The sequence below is a fragment of the Orbicella franksi genome, chromosome 10, assembly GCF_964199315.1.
Source record: "Orbicella franksi chromosome 10, jaOrbFran1.1, whole genome shotgun sequence".
Lineage (NCBI taxonomy): Eukaryota > Metazoa > Cnidaria > Anthozoa > Scleractinia > Merulinidae > Orbicella > Orbicella franksi.
This window is the reverse complement of record NC_138154.1, coordinates 28,181,056-28,198,731: the sequence shown is the minus strand read 5'-3', so window position 1 is coordinate 28,198,731 and position 17,676 is coordinate 28,181,056. Positions and strand designations below refer to the sequence as shown.

The 17,676-nt window shown below is 37.5% G+C and overlaps 1 long non-coding RNA gene and 1 pseudogene across 1 annotated transcript; both read right to left on the bottom strand.

The window, feature by feature from the left end:
- Positions 1-412, bottom strand: part of LOC145500933 (histamine H2 receptor-like) — a 1,512-nt pseudogene extending 1,100 nt beyond the window's left edge.
- Positions 413-16,077: 15,665 nt separating this feature from the next.
- LOC145501305 (uncharacterized) lies at positions 16,078-17,305 on the bottom strand. The gene is made up of 2 exons (XR_014051221.1): positions 16,936-17,305; positions 16,078-16,718 (listed from the first exon to the last, which is right to left on the bottom strand). It is a non-coding gene; the product is annotated as an uncharacterized LOC145501305 (long non-coding RNA).
- Positions 17,306-17,676: the final 371 nt, after the last annotated feature.

Below are 17,676 nucleotides of genomic sequence, written 5' to 3'. Positions count from 1 at the left end.
TTCTAAAGCGATGATAGCGATGTTTGTTAACGAACTAAAGACAAGTATCACCACGAGTACTTCTGTCCCATCTTCAAATGAATGCCTCTTCCACAGATTACAGGTTGCTCCAGGACGATAGAACAGATAATACAGAACTGCTCCTCCAACAAACATATCAATAACTGCCAAATTTATCACCAGGTACACGCTACGCTTGCGGAGATTACGGTTTCTTATAAACACAATTATCGTACAGAGGTTTAGTGTTACTATAGCAATAAGCCTACAGTCATCCGGGGTATGCACTCAGATAAAGACATCTCAAAGCTCTGTCCTTTTCGTATTACAGTTATTACTCGTCTGCATGTGGAAAAAGTGAATTATTATTGCCAGGTTCTTTTTCTGCTTGTGTAAGACATACAATTACCACTGAGGGAAGAAAAGCTTACATGAATGTGCTGATTTTATCTTCGAAAGCATGTGCTGTAATTCCTAGGCTTTCGAGGTGTTGAAAACCAGCTTTTAGTATGTTGCTTTCAATAAATAAGTCTGTTGTAGTTTTTAGTATGTCTGTAAGTACGTATGTTTTCAATAATTTAATCAAGAACGAAGCTTACTTTAATTTTTGGGGGTTAAAAAATTTATTTATAATACTGCAGACTGTCCAATGTAGTTGACAGAAATCGTTGCCATTGGAAACCAAATAAAGCGGTTATTACACAGCTTAGAGAAGAGCAGCACGCTATTCTGTCTTCTTTCCTCCGCAACGTAACGTCGTAACGTCGTAATGTCGTAACGTAACGTAACGTCGTAACGTAACGCAACGTCGTAACGTGCTATCAATAGTACTATTTTTTCGTTGAGTATTTTTTATTAAATAGCTTCTTAAATCGAAGCAGAATCTGAATGAAAAATAACGATGTCGTTGTTTATCTTTTTCAAGCTAAAATGCGCTTCAGTTGTCATTCCCGATAAATTTGAAACATTGAAAATCTAATGTTAGCTGTATAACTTGACCTGAGAATTTAAACAATTTGCACCTCAAAACGTCTCGATTCATTTAATCGCGCATAAAGTACAAAGTAACGCTTATCTCGGTATTAGAATGTTCAAATGGACTTAATTACTAAATAGTCTCGAAGAGAGAACATGATAACCTTGGGAAAGATCAACGGCAAAACACTAATATTTTCTAGGCTAAGCATCAAAAAGTGACCAGATCCTAGTTGGCTTGATAGCTCAGTTGGTAGAGCACTGCACCGGTATCGCAGAGGTCTTGGGTTCGCATCCCTTTTACTGCGCTTGTGTTGTGTGTATAACTGCGATGATCAATCACGTCTTCATATCTTTCTCCGCAGTTCGAATATATGATCTTCCACATATTCATTTGTATCAAAAGAACAGTTGAATCAACTCTCAAACTTACCTTAGTAGAGGCCCTCCCCTTGAATTTCTCGTTGTAGAATAAATACACACTGCAGGGAAAATAATATAATAAGTAAATTGAGATAAAAAACGAAGCAAATACGCAAGTAGTGATCTGCATTTTTTTTATTGCATCAAAAGTCCTAAGTTGGCGTAGAATCGATAAAATAGTGTGAATAACGTATCCACTAGATATTTTAGAACAATTCTGAATATTTCACACACTGAGTTGCTTTTTAACAGCGTCTTTCGTTATTTAAACGGTCTTGCTGTGATCCCAGACAAATTTTGAATGTAGAGAAAATGTTTTAACTGTGAAGGACCTAAGCATCTTTCAATAATTGAACAATGATGAACAAGAAAATGTGTCGTAGCGCGAAACTTGTTCAAAATGCATGGGCACCAACACAACGTCTATTTTCACTTCGCCGCACACAAAGAACTAAGTAACACTTTCCATGGTAATGAAATGTTTCAATTGACAATACATTTATATTCAAGCTTTCTCAAGGAGTGATTGTTATAGCATTGTAAAAACAAAGATCATAAAGTCCTGCAGTAAACAATTAAAGTTCTTTCCAAACTTCTACGAAAACAGTTACCAGAACAAATATTGGGAAGATAAGTGAAAAAAAAGTTGAAACGTCTTCAACTTACCCAGTTGTAAACAAGATGCTCTCTCTGGTGAATCTTTTTGTTAACAGATCTGATAATTTTTTTTTTCCTGTAAAGAGAAAGACAGGTTTAATAGTTTAAGCACAAATATATCCTAAAAAAGTAATGCACCTCTATAACAGATAAACTGATATAGATAAAAGTAAATACGCAGTTATTGATGAGCAAGTCTTTTTGTCTATAGTTTAATTTTCCATCCAATACAAATTGCTTTTGTCGGGATGTCTCGCAATCCATTTATGAACAGCACAAGACAGGTAAAGAACCTAAATAAAGCGATTTTTTTTCCTGAAGGAAAACGTTCCTTTCTTCGCTATTCTCGCATGTAAGCGCTTAAACATTTTACAACAATTTTAGTGCAAGGTGGTGGAAAAACGTGCCCTATTGCGTTCAAATTTAACACATCGCCATGACGTCTATATGTGCAATTAGCTGGACACAAAAAATATATTAACTCTCCATGCTATTAAACTATCTTAATTGACAGTGGACATTATCATCGATTTTGGCACAGACTTCAACCCACCTTGGTAGGAAACTTTTGATCCTGGTAAGTAGTCTCAGTGTAAATGAAAACCAGTCAAACTTCAAAGAGAGATATAATATTTGCCTAATGGAAAAATGACAAATGTAGGTGAAAACAAAATGTTAAATTTATATGATGCTAAATAGTTATTGACTTAAATAATGTTGTTGTATTTCCATCTTGGACCGCCTAGAGAACTTGCATTGCACCAAAACGTCACGAGAAAATAATATAATGGCGTCTAGATAAGTTTAATATCATTCTTACTTTGCTTGCTGATCTGAAAACAAAAGAATTTCTATTTTTTCTGCAGAGTATTATTTGATGTCAACTAGAAACTCTATAAAAACGTTTGAAGAAAAAACAATAAAACAGCAGATGTAACATCAGACGGGGTGAAAACGTTTCCCGCACAGAACATTTTTCTGTTGGTGTTAAAACAGTACTTAAACTGAACGTTCTCTAGATTTTTACTGGGAAACTTCTTGGCAAGGCATTTGCTGTTTTTCTTCAAGAATGATATCATTTGTTTCGGCGATGACCATCTAATGTTGGCATTCATTTGTGTCAAAGACTGCAACAGCCCTTTTTTAGAAACTGCCCTAAGATTAGGTCTAAATATTCGCTGTTAAGGTAGCACACGTCTCTTCTGTATAATTCTCAACCTCACCGAATTCCCTTTTTTACTGACATCTGAAAATATCACGCCTGAAGTTAAGACTTATTAATTAAGCTACACCCACCAACATTCGTCGCTGCTTGATCTTCTTAATGCTTTTCGTCCTCAAATCAATTGTGAAAACGATATTAGCCAAGAATGAGGCATACTCTTTGAGTACTCCTCCTCACTACATTAAATTCTTCCTTATTATTGACATTATTTTCTTTATTTATGACTGAACTGTACGAACGTTTGCTGATTGAGAGCCGTGAAGGTTTGGCCGAATTTAGACCAGTTTACTTTGTTCGTGTAAAACGGATTTCGATGCGTAACTATTCTGCCGATGGATTATTTTATTAAATAGAAAAACGCAAGTTATTCAAAATTTCTTTTCCTTTAAGACTTCCTTTCGGCTGCCTTAGAAATTCAAAGTTATTCAGGGATATCGAAGGCTCTAATTTCACTTTGGCGAATTACTAACTCTCTGTTCAGTGTCGACTATTATATTGTGGTGGCCCTGAATAATAGTTGTTTTCACTGTTACCCGGTAACTGTCTACCTTTCGGTAAACCTTGAGTCCACTGCCTGGAAGACTGTCTTTTAGACCCAAAATATAACTGATGGCTAGCCCAAACTAAATTTGCTTTAAAACATAGAAGTGACTGTATTCTCCGAGAATTGTTTACAATATTTCCTTGGCTGACTTTGCACTTAAATATAATGATTTTGAAGAGCTCTCATTATAGCATTGGGCATTTTTATTTTTTCTTGATGTTTTTTTCTTCACTAAGCAGGATATACCTACATTGACAATAACAAAGGTAAAAATTCAGCGTGTCTTTAACCTACCTTGCCAATAGGAAACTTCAGTTCTTGGTGAGTGGGTCTTACAAGCAGCTCAGCAATGGAAAACAGTCACCCTGCAAAGAGATCATTTGGTTAAGCATAAAACATTGACAATTTTGCCTCCACTTATGTGATAGTGAATAGTGGGAAGTTAAATAATTGTTGACTAAAAATTAATGCATCTTAATTTTAAGCAGGTGAGTACAATGCAACCCTGCTCTAAAATACTGCTACCCGATTGCACAACCTCAAGACGTAACCCGGCTATTACGAGTTCAGTTCAGTATTTTTCTTGTTCTAACCTGACAATATTGAAATGTAGAAACCTTCCGTTCTTTTAAATAATTCGAATGAATAATTTTGTTTTAGATTTCGCGCTATGTGCAAAAACTGAAACGTTCAAAACTCTTGCAACAGTTGAAAGATTAATGGTTAAAGGGAATTAATTTTGTCTTAGGTCTCTGAGCTAAACGCTGGGCTTAATGGTTCATTTTGAATTGATGCGTATTCGCGACTATACTTTATGGTTTAACATTAGAGCTCGACGACGAATCTCGTATAATCTGTGTCAAGAAAAAAAAAAATACAGGCAGGTCCTTTTACGTAACTAACTGTGGATCATTGAATGTAGCTTACTTTATTTCCAATAATACTCGACTCGTTAAATTTTCTCATTTCGCCAGCCTCAGACTGTATGACGCTTGATTTGAATATCGAACTTTACCCAGGTTTTTTCTCTGCTTAATCTTCCTGAATGTTTGTCTTCGTTTAAAAGGCCCTTTCAGCTGAAAGTTACAGACCTCGATAATTTTCTAAATGCTGGAACCCGGAATTTATAAAAAGTTTAAGCCCACCTTCGTCGTCGTTTCTTTGGCCCATAGTTGTTCTTGGCGGGATAGCTACAACTTTCTTGTTTTCGGCGGTAAAGGAAAATGTTGCGAAAGATCCGTTTATAATATTTGGGACTACAGCCTTGACGAATTTGATGTACACCTGTATTTGAAACTTTAAAGTTTTCAATTTCTAATTATTGGAACGCCCGCAATGCCATGCTCAATTTTGTAGCAGCTTGAAAGAGTTCTATTAATCGAGAGGTTCAGCTGTTTCTCTATTTTTGTAAAGAACTTCATAAAATATTTGCCCTTACCAGCAGATCACAGAAGACTTGCCATTCGAATTCGGTTGTGTTTTCAGACGTTGGATAGTTAAGCGAGACGTAAACTTAAAGGTTTCTCCAAAACAGTTAAATAACTGTAACTCAGAAGAGATGCGTCCCATTAACTGTGATGCTTTAAATATGGGCCGCTTTTAATTCATAAGACTTTATTTTCACTGGTATATTGCCACTGTACATGTCTGCTTTAACAGTATTGAAGGAAAAAAGAAATAGTGGAAACGAATTAACTCAGCAGTGAATGCAAAACTTTCTCTCGGTTTCTACTTTGAGTTTAATACGATATTCTTAACAGCAACCATGGGCCAAATTGTTTGACTATTACAGTGTAATATAAAGAACCAGCAAAAAAGTTTAGAAAGTCATTAAGCCTACCTTGTAAAGAAGAAACTTCTTAGTGATTGGTCTCAGAGCTAAAGAGTAACAGTCACTGCAAACTATAAGATGAAACTCATTTTACGTAATTAAGTAGAAGAATTAAATGTAAACAGTATGTGAAAATGCTCTGGCCTTAAATAGTAATTAATTAGTTGAATACTTTTCCGTTTCGCTTTTCAGCTGTCTGAGACAAAAAGACAAACATCACGCACGCTTCAAATTGAAATTTCCGCATGAGAACTTTACACTACATATCCAAGAGGCGATATCTGTAGTAAAAATGACTCTCTAAACTTCGTTGCTAATAATAATAATAATAATAATAATAATAATAATAATAATAAAAACAAACTGTATTATCGGGAAGTTGATTCAACGTCTAAGAGGGGAGAACAGTAAAACTGCATTAATTCTGAACTAAATATCTTCGTGTAAACAGTATGTCGATGGACTATGCTGTTGAATAACAATTGGCTGAACTGTCTGAACTCAAGAAACAAACATCACGCTACTGACGTAACTAAAACATGCTGACAGGGCATGAAATATAAAAGCAATAAAGTTCAGTCCTGTAACATTAGTCCATGTTTTACCAGACCTATTCACCTTAATTTTTTTTTATGATTTTGTGGTTATCTATATATTGTATCTAACGTTCTAAGAATTTGTTTTTTTGTTCACTATCACTGACTTCCGCCCAGATCTTCTCAATAGTCAACGCAGACAGACAACGCATCCAACTTGGAAGACGTCAATTTCGTTTCGACTTCCTTTCCGCTTTTTCTGAAAAAGTTAATACTTTAAAATTCTCATTTCGACTGATGTGCGAAGAACGATGTTAGATTTGTACAAAGATTTTGATGCACCGAAAATTTGCACCAAAAATTAACCGTTCTTGTATATTTATATTTTCACGACTTTACAAGCAATAATGCGGCTTTTCGAGTGCATCTTTAACTCGATATATGTACCGCTAAAAGCCTGAACCAATTCTTTTATAGCAAGGCGACAACAACTTGGGAGCTAAATCATGTTTTATTTGTGAAGAGGATAAGATTATTAGTAAGTAAACAAGGTTAAGCTCAATTTTTCCTCGAGTTGATATTTGGTTCAGTATTTTGAGCAAAAAGTCGGTTGTTACATACTTCAATTACATACATACTTCAATTAAACAATTGTTTAATGCTTAGCGTGTGTATATCGTGTTATGGATACACCCGGGAAGTTTGAAGAGCACGAGAGAAGCGTAAGAGTTCCATTCACCTACGCATCGAGCAACTTTAACTTCTTGAGTGCTCTCCAAACTTCCCAAGTACATCCATGACTCGATATACACACAGTTAAAAGCGTGCAACAATTCTTTTATAACATATAGACGACAACAGCTTGGACGCTAAAACATCTTTTATTTGTGATTGACTACAGTACAAAGTTCTCAAAATACACGGTGAAGGAAAACATAGGATCCAGTTGGCTGGAGAAAAAATGGCCACAATCATTTCAGCGACAGTGGAACGAAAAAGTTTCATCTGGTTTCTAAAATTGTCAATGAAAAATCCGCATCTTCGAATTAATAAAAATGTAGGAAAACAAGCTCTAAATGCTCAAGTTTGTCTTAGCTTAGTAAAAGTCAAAGGACCAAAGTAGTGTTTAGATTGTTCAGAATGATGTTCAGATTTCCGAAATTTCAACTAAAAGAACCGCAGCTTAAATGAAACTACGATTGAGATTGGAAGAAGAGATTTGCTAGCGTCGCTATCGCTGAAGGAAAGGCGGGTGGAGAAGCTCGGTTTAATTTTACCGTCGAGTAGAGAAGACTTGCAAGAGAGCAAAATTTGCATGCAACGGATATACAGGGTTTTGGTAATCTCCCAGGGAACCTAAATAACCAAATCGGTGTTTGCCGCTTTGATAAATCAGGTCATGAAATGACTTTTACGCGAATGAGAAAAGTAAACTACCTTATTGTAGGAAATTAACGATGCACTTTATTAAGCGATTTTTGCGTTAAGTTAATGCATCTTAAGAGGGAATGTCTACTAAGACCAAGCCATTTCGGAACTATGTGGCACATGATGAAAAATCAAAATTTTTCATATTTCGCCCAGAGATAGTCTAGCCTATGGTAAGCTCGGAAACGTGGTGGTTTTTATTTTCTTAAATAGTTTTCAAACCCGCCAAAAAAATCACAAATTAGTTACGGCCCACGTCTGGTCAAAAATACGCAAAATTTAGTGACTCATAAACTGTATTCCCGAATGGCGGCCCTCCTGGGGCGAGCGAGCGGCCAAACGCGAAAACGAGACGTTGTAGGATTAAAAATTACAGATGACCGGAGAAGTGACTGGGTTGACATGTCTGGTTTGCTTTGTGAGGATGATATTCCTGGCCCATCTCTCGCTGACAGAAACCCAGGAGGGCTAAAACTGAAGAGTTACGTTTTTGGCTTGAATGCAGAAACAATTCAGGCAAAGGACTGCGGACAAAAGCTCAACTTGTTAAAGTCGTACTATGACGAAAATCGCATCTTTCCTATCGCAGCCATTTCAAAACATAAACAAGTAGCCCGTGTGAGAAGAAAAGTGTTATTTACCATATTCAAATATCTCTTTTCGTTCCAGAGATATTCAAGTTTTTTAAATATGCAAATTAGCCCAGTGATGACATCATACATTCAACCAAATTTTGATGAAATATGACGAACAAAGATATCTCAGCCAATTTGAGTCAGAAATGTTTGATTCTTTACAATAAGATTCTACTAAATGTGCTCCACAATATGAGCTTAACAGTCTGGTTACCATGACAACATACTGGGTTCCAAACCTCCCCAATATTAAAGGCATTTCTGGCCACCTTTGGCGTTCCATTTTGATATTTGCAAATGGTGCCTCATATGCTTGATACAACAAGCATATAAATATATTAGGCCAAGTTTGTGGCCTCGTTTAATGTTTTGCGAGCTGAAAATCACTAACATATTAAAATCAAGTGGGTGGGGACTGAAAAAGAGTTGCCATCGGAACAGAATTTTTGTAGCCGCAGGTGTGTTTCCTGTAGAACTATTATCCTACCAAGTTTCAATGGTCAGCGCTGCAAATTGACCAAGATAGTTTTATTTATATACTTGATATCAGGAGCCATAATCGGGGACGGAGACCGTAAGCGCGCGCTATTTCTAGTATTGGGGCTGTTCCTATGATATGGGACAATTTTTCTATTTTTAGAACAAATTGCGCCATCCCGTGCGGCACACGCGCGTACATGCTGCGAGGATTTTTGCGGATGTAGCGCGGGGAAGTGGCGTCCGAAATTCCCGAAATGTTTGATGCTTTTGGCCCACAACTCAATACGTTCATGTCTGTTGGAATTTTACTTCAGTATTTTCGTCGTAAGCTGCTCCAGTTTGAGTGAAGTAAGACAGAGTCGAATTTAGTTATGTCCCGCTTCATATCACTGACCAAGTTATGTTCCGCTGCTTCTTTTACAATACCTCCGCATTACTCCACTCTAAGTACAGTTTCACATATGTTGAAGATTAACAGCTTTTCCATAACACAGCAAAAAAAACATTAGTCAGGTATATTTGGATATAGCGGTGTTTTATTACTTCAAAGTTTCCCTAATCTTGCCACACGCTTGCGAGGATCTCGCCAGAGTCTATCGCGACCGAAAAGTAAGAAACAAATAATTGCAAGTTTGAGTTTCGCCTGAATTGTAAGCAACGCTTGATGTTTCATCAAGGCCCAATAAGTGACCATAAGTTTACGTCTGTAGATGCTACTCAGTTTTGTTTGTGTAAAAATCCAACAAATTGTCTGTTGTCGATGAATAAGAGCGCCCGCCGATGTGTGTTTTGTACAGTCAGTAAAACATGACAAATTGGACTCCCACACTTTTGTATGAAAACGTACATCGAACTCAGATAATATATCTAGTTTTAAATATGTTTAAGCCGGTTGATAAATGTTTGAGAACATATTAAAAGCTTAGCTGAAAATATGTGAATACTGCAGAAATAATCGGCAAAGTTATGATGACGCTTCCTTTAATCAACTCGAACAACGATTTGAATTTTGTTGGTTGAGTTATCAAAACTCCCTGTCTATTTTATTTTCGCACTGTAAAATTTCACCATGTTAAAGAAACACACATGATGTTAGTAGCGGTTTGGTGTTGGTGAAAATTGTTGCAGCATCTCAGCACAAAAGACAACGGAAGAAATCTTTGTCAAGATTTGTTGACAATCACCGACTCGGACTTGAAAGTGCACGCGCTGCACTATGCAAATGAGCTACTCAAAAACTTTTGCAAACTCGCCAAACAAACAGAAACAATAATAAACTGTCAAAAACAGGTTTTGGTTATGATTAAGCATTGTTTGGTAAACTCTCAAATTAACTCGATACCAGAGCAAAATGTTTTCTTTCATAATATTTCTTTGCAGAACAAACGCAAAAGCTTACGCGTTCAACTAGCGCAAGCAGATATTATTATTCATTCACAGCGCGAAATTGAAGTCTTGTTCTCAACCCTGAAAAACTCACCTTTTTCCATCAGCTCAGAGCATAAAACTACATATAAGAACCCTGGATCCTTGCCTTATTCCCTGCCACTGCTGTGAAAAAAAACTGTAAGAGAATCTCGCAACTCTCACCATATGATCACGCAACGTGACAACATCCGCCCGAGAACCCCCGACATGTGCGTGGATCCGCGCGGACATATGACGTCAGGATGGCGCAATTTTTTCTAAAAATAGAAAAATTGTCCCATATCATAGGTGCGCGCGGATTCCAAGACTTACGGTCTCCGTCCCCGATTATGGCTCCTGTTGATATAAAATTGGGTTGAGTGTATGACGTCATTAGTCATCTCATTTGCATATTTTACACAGTTTTCAAACTTAAATATCTCCAGAACTAATGCAGATATTTGCAAACGGTAAACGGCGTTTTTATTCTTTCATGGAATTCTATGTGATACATCTAAAAAATAAAGGGGAAAAAATTTGATTATAGTACCACTTTAAGCGGTAAGCACTTAAATTATTCCAGCGATGGAACGGGCGCTTGGATGTTTATTCTGTTCACGCTCGAGAAAAACGTTCCAGAAAAAAAATCAGCTTTGCTTTTATTGACGGTGCCTATTTTTGTTAGTGCGCACACGTTTTGCGCATCACGCAAGGCATTGTTTACCCGCCACGCACGCGCTAGGGTTGAATCAACCTACTGTAACCAAATCAAGTCAATGAAGATGCACTAAAACCAGGAATACCGGAATAGCGGCATATTGCTAACCACAAACTTTTGACGGCTTCCATCTGAAAAACTAGCTGTTTTCCGTAGAAAGCTATGCTGAAATCCAACCGTAAACATGTACTTGCAGAGGAGGTAATGCGCGCGCGGGTAAAACAAGTTAACAACATGTTAGACTTACTGGGGAAGTGACAGGAAAATAATATAACAGGTACCGAAAACGTTTTCCATAAAGATGAATACAACTCATTTAACTTTTAAAAACGCATAGCTAATTACTGAAACATTTTATGTTACGAAATGGGTGGTAACACTATTAAACAAGTGATTAGGTTTTGGCTGTGACGAAAGCTATTTAGACTGTATTTTGGCTAAACCAGGGACCGCTGTCAGGGACGCTAAGAGCGCTGTTCCGACGATAATTTTACTATTAACCTACCAAACGTGGTTTTATGACTAAGCGAAAGAGACCCTACTCGTAGTCTAGTCCTAATCTGGCGAAAAGACCTTTGTATTTATTTGGTCCCGGCCCAGTAACTCACCAAAATGGCAATGGCCGGGAACGCTTTCCGGAAATTTTTAGTTGTGAATAGATCGAACAGCATTTTCCAGAATTTCGGGAAAAGAGGACAACTTTCCAAAGTTAACCGAAATTTCGAAAATTTCTTATTCGGAATTGGTCAGTCTCATTTGATTTTCCTGCTGGAACTTCCAGATTTTTCCTGTTAAGGAGGCTGCTGGCTTTCCAGCACTTTTCCAACAACTATACTTTCATCTCCCGTTCTCAGCCAAGGGCGGGAGATGACTGACATTTCAGGCTATTTGACAGGTGAACACTACAGTGGAACGCGCCTCGCGATCACCTCGTTAATATGGTCACCTCGTGATTACGGCTAGTCTTTTTTTATCCCAGCGAAACGCCCTTACATTTTCTTATTAGAAAACCCCGTTAATCCGGCCACCCCGTTAATACGGCCAACGGCCACATTCTGAAATCTCAACCTGTATTATCCTCTACAATTTTACTCCGTTAATAAGGCCACTCGAACCAGTTACGTTAATCTTTCCATTGTAATATGGCATAACGGAACTTGCGCCCTCTATAGCGAAGCTCATCAATCTGTCCCTCTCATCAGGATCGTTTCCGTGCAGTTGGAAAAGAGCCAGCGTGACTGCCCTTTATACCATACTTGTAATGTGGATGATGTCAACAACTATAGGCCATTTCAGTAATTCCGGCGCCGTATAAAATCATTGAACGCGACGTGCATGATCATTTGTTCGAATATCTCGATGTTCATGGCCTTATTTATAAGAACCAGTCTGGATTCAGAAAGCGGTACAGCACAGAAACGGCGCTTGCATATGTAGTTGACAGTCTGCTATTTAATCTAGATAGAAACCGTGTCAGTGGTATGGTTCTTGTAGATTACAAAAAGGCTTTTGATATGGTTGATCATGTGATTCTGCTCAGAAACTAGATAAGAGTGCTTTAATCTGGTTCGAGTCATACTTCTCCGAACGTACTCAACTGGTTTCATTTAAAGGACAGATATCGACTTTTAGGACTGATTATAGTGGGTGTGCCCCAGGGTTCCATGTCGGGTCCCCCAGTTTTTGTGATGTTCATCAATGATCTACCCCTACATTTCCACACGCAGATCGACATGCTTGCCGACTACACTACCCTACTAGCGTCTTCTGGTTATGCTAAAGAACACTCTCCGCCGAGAGGTCTCCAACGTCGATGAATGGTCAACAATCTATCTGTTAATTGCTCCGAGATGAAGACAATACTAATCGATGGATCACGCCTATGGAGAAGTTCAAAGAAAGAAGATCGCATTCTTGAGGTTCAGCTTAAAGGCAGTGAATTAGAACGGGTTGAAAACATTGAGCTGATGGGCCTTTTACCTGACCAACAACTCATTTTCGATGTCTATATCGATTCTTTATGTATCGATATCAAAGCGTATAGGCATACTAAAAGAATTATAAGGCTTATTTACCAACAGCAGAACACGTACTTTATTGTAATGCTTTAATTAAGTCACTGATAAACTCTTGGTCTTCGGCCATCGTAGCTTAGCTTGATTAAAAATATAACACAAATAGCGGTGATAAATATTATATTGCAGCGTAACATGGACAAGCTGCTGCAGCCAAGACAATATAAATAAGATATTTAAGCTACAAAAGCGGTGTGCTCGTATTATCCTTGATGCCCAGCAACGCCATAGCATTATAGATCTATTTAGCACTTGACGATGGGTGCCAAATTATACAGAATCCGATATAAAGGTGCCTAATTGCATACAAAAGGATCATGGGTACCAGCCCTGAGTACATAAATGAACTGTTAATGTTTTTAAGAATTTGCTTTATAAACAAACATTTTAGATTAAGTCAACTTAAGGACAGGGTTTTTTTTATTCCATATTTTATTGTCTACATTTAATTGCTACTGTTGGACATCTATTACTATGGAATTCACATACTTGAGCCGAGTATTACGTCCACTGAACATAAAGGGTCAAGCCACCGTACACGACCGTTCTCATGTGGTTTTAATAGTTTAGTTGGGAGAGCATTGCATCGGTAGCGCAAAGGTCGTAGGTTCTAATAACGTTCAAAGCCTGAAAATTTTGTCAGGTCTTTCTTTCCAGTAGTGTTATGGCTGCATTCGTATCTATCGTCATGTCTACATTTAATTGCTACTCTTGGACATCTATTACTACTTAAGACAATTATTTTTAGACTGAGTACAGTACGTTAACGTCGAGTAATTACCTCTTAACTTAGTTTTTAAATCATGTTCTTATATTGGTTTAATTTTAGATGTTTAATTTAAGATATTTGTAATAAATCTTTTATACTTCTTAATCGAGGGCCACAGGTTTATTAGTTGAATTAACTATCAAATGTAAACCCTCTCTAAATAAAGTTTGATTGAGTGATTGATATCTAATGATTGAAGTTTCAACTATTTTTACATTTCTACCTGCATTTCGAATGCCTATTGAAAAACAGCTGTTCAGAAGTGCAATTGTGTTTGTCAAGGAGTCACTAAAAATATACCAGTCATGAAATTTGACCCCACCCCGTTAATACGGCTACTCGAAACAATTATGTTCATCTTTCCATGTTTAATATTGTATGTACCGATTGAAGTTTCATGTTTTTTTTTTTTTGACATTTATACGTGCATTTCGAATGCCTCGTCCCCAGTTGTCTTCTTACAACTTCATACAGCGCGCGGAACGGGGCGAGGTGGGAGCGCAGGGTGAGATGGGTAGGGAGAAAGATAGAGAGGGACCTTGCGCCGTGCCGCGTTTGGTTTGAAGATGACTGGGGACGAGTCAGGTTCCATTGTACCACTTCAGAGCGGAAAAACGTGCTGCGCAGCTTTCTGCGCATCGTTAGCCCTACTTGCGGGCTCAGGCATGAATGCAAGCTGTAATCGTTGGAAAGAGCGGCGGACTGTAATAAAGTAGGCGAGAATGTCGTTCGGTTGATTTATTTATACTTGAGCAAGCATGAATTTTTTTTGGTATTTCACTGTTAAGAAAACAAGTCTCCCCCTTACGCATTTTAATAACTTGACGTTTCGTATGCTACGCAACATACATTTTCAAAAGTGGAATAAAGACCGTTACAATTTTTGAACACTATATATGAAATGTAAATAAGGGGTCTGGAAACGAGATTAAGAAACATCTGTTTCTTAACAGTAAAACAATAAAAGCCTAAGCTTATTATTAATAAAAGCTATATAAGAAATCCTTTATTGACCAAGCTTGTTCGGTCAAGATGGCTCGATATTGGCCTCGTTCTTTTTTTGCGAGGTTATGGACCTCGACTCCGTCTCGGTCAATAACTTGGCCAATATCCAGCCATCTTGACCGAAGAAGCTTGGTCAGTTACCCATATTTATCAACTGGTGTTTTCACATGACGTTCTGACAGCCATATCACATTTGGTGTCCCAAAACCATCAAGCGGTGCAACCTCGTTCCCAGGGACCTCTCTCTTCGTCCCTCGATGCGGCTGGTCACGTGTCTACGTATGTCAACCAGAGCCGCACAGAGGGTGGGTCCTCAACTTAAATTTTGTCAACACTGTCTAGGGAGGTGAATGTTGCACTGTTATACAGACGTTATTTATTTTGAAAGTGAAGCAAGTTGTTTGTCAGAGATCGTCCCTGACCAATGCTTCGTCGCTATGATCTGAACTTCTATGAGTATGAGATGCTAATTGAGAGGGAACTTTGCTTATTTTTCACTGCTTTTTTAAAAACCGTCAACAACCTGCTTCGGATTAGTTATCCTTCGTATCGCCGCGCCTTGATTACGATTTTACCCACAGACCTTCCTCCCAACCCTGAAAGACGAAATTATTTTAACCTGAGTTAAATCTGGAGAAAGGGATAGTGCGAGAAACAAAGGTAGAGGAGGAATAATCCACTTTCAAATTAACCAGGAAAAAAAAGAAGGGCGAGAAAATTGCTATTACACTCTTTTTTTTTACGAATATTGTTTTGCGGCTGAGGCTGAATATTTTTATTTCTCTGCCGACTTTAGGTTGAAAATATTATTGTGAATATTCTTAGATTGTAGCTTATGGCATTTCTCCTTTCGAATGCATGTGGTGTCAGGATGGTGTTAAAGTAATTTTAGAGTTAGACTGTAGGCATTTAAGCCTGATATGACGCACATAAAGTCTTGCAGAAATGTTATTTGCATGGAACATATGGCAAGACTCGATATATCCTCTAAATTATATTCTTATAAAAAAGAGTGTATAAATATTTCAGACTCATTCCCAAAACCGATCTCTAACCGAGCTCGGGCTTTTAATGTTTTCATTTCTTATTTTTATGTCTCAAAAGACATATTTTGCAAGTGCAAATTGTTTTGTCGCAGATGTCAATTTCCATTGACAGCATTCAATGGCTTCTTTTAACCATGCAAAGATTTCGTGAACCAACATAGCTAACTCAGTTCTTTAATAAACAAACTTTAAAAGCATGCGACGCCAACCAAACAGCTGAAAGTCTTTTCTTTTAAAATCTTAAAATCTTAAAGTCTAATATACTACCTAGTCAACACCAGTCAGGAAACTGAAGTTAGTGAGAATGGAAAGTTTGCCCGTATATATTTGAAAACAGCAAGATAAAATGCTGTGAGAACCGAATTGAAAAGAAAACATTTCAGCTGCTTAATCAACATTTTTGTAATCGGCGGCTGATGGCTTTACATTTTTAATAGTTCGCAGACTACAAAAATTGACAAACAGAAACTCAAAGAAGACATTTTTCGTAGTGGAGCTCATAAAAAAAACCCCCCTCTCAATTGGTATTCTTATGGTTGGAGGGGCTTTTGACACAATTTTGGTAAAGTGGTTTTGAGTACATCGAGTTCAAAAGCCCGTACAAAACTGCAACTACCATTCGCCCGCAGCGGGCGAATGGTAGTTAAAAGTTTTATCAGTTCAGAAGTGACTCTCAAGAACTTCGTGTGTATTCTAGTAATTATAAGCTTTGTTTTATTGGCGATATTCATAGTTTATCAGCTTCATAATTTAAGTTTATCTACATTCATTTAACCGCTAAACTCCTCAGTTGAGGACATCTCGTGGTCCTTCACAGAATGTGTTTTACAGGTCTGGATTTGTTCAATGGTATTAGTCATGATCAGTTCCGGCCGCCGATCAACTCCATTTCCCTTCCCTCGTCATCTGTCTGGCAGTTCAGGGAACGAGCAACTTCGCAAATTTTTCGTCGTGAAGGAATCAACTGGAAAAAGAAACGCCGCATGAGGATTTTTACACAAAATTAGAAATAAATGAAAACAATTTATTTGCTCCCAGAAACACTTTGTTAAATCAATATTTTTAAAGGAGTAGATAGTACTGTTAAGGAATAGCTTCCATAATTATTTTCAAAATAAGCGCGAACTGATGTAAGAGAAGTCAACCTGCTATGAAACTGCGAGTTTTGTTTTGCCTCTTACCTCTTCTCTTCCTCCATATCGTGGTAGTGGCGCAGCTGCCTCTACTCCTTGGTCAGTACAGATCAAGAACACTGAAACAATCAAACACAAGAGGACCAGCGATACTGAGATCTTACCCATACTGGTCAACAAAAACGGCGGAGCGAATTCGAGTGTGGAGTGTGCTGGAGAGATGCTTGAGGAATAAGTCTCGCAGAATAATTCATACTAAAACAATCGCTTTTCAAAGAGATCCACCTGCCGACAGCTTTATTGGCTAATTATCTGATAAGACAGTTCAGCTTTTTTTGTTAGGCTTTGATGAAACTTTAAATACAACGTTTTGCCACTAATGGATTTTTAATTACCAACTGGGCTCGAAAACATTTAAGGCGTTATACTAAAAAATACACCTGTGAACATATTAACAAGCTCATTACCTGTGTTATCTACCTTTATTGCTCTTGTTTTTATATCTTTCATTACTTTGCGTCATTTTATTCATAGCTTCCTATCTTTTTATGCGGTAATTTGTAAACAATTTTTTATTCTTCATATATTTGTCTGTTAGTTTTTCATCAATATCTTAAAGCGTATTGGATTCTTAATAAACTTAGAACGGACCTCGAGCTTAATAGGACATCAATACATTTTTTGTAATTGTGGTGAAAATATAAAGTTTGCATCAATACTTCAGTGATGTTGAGAAAGAAAATGCAGGAACGAAAACCAAAAATGGGACTACGGTATTTGTACTTTGAT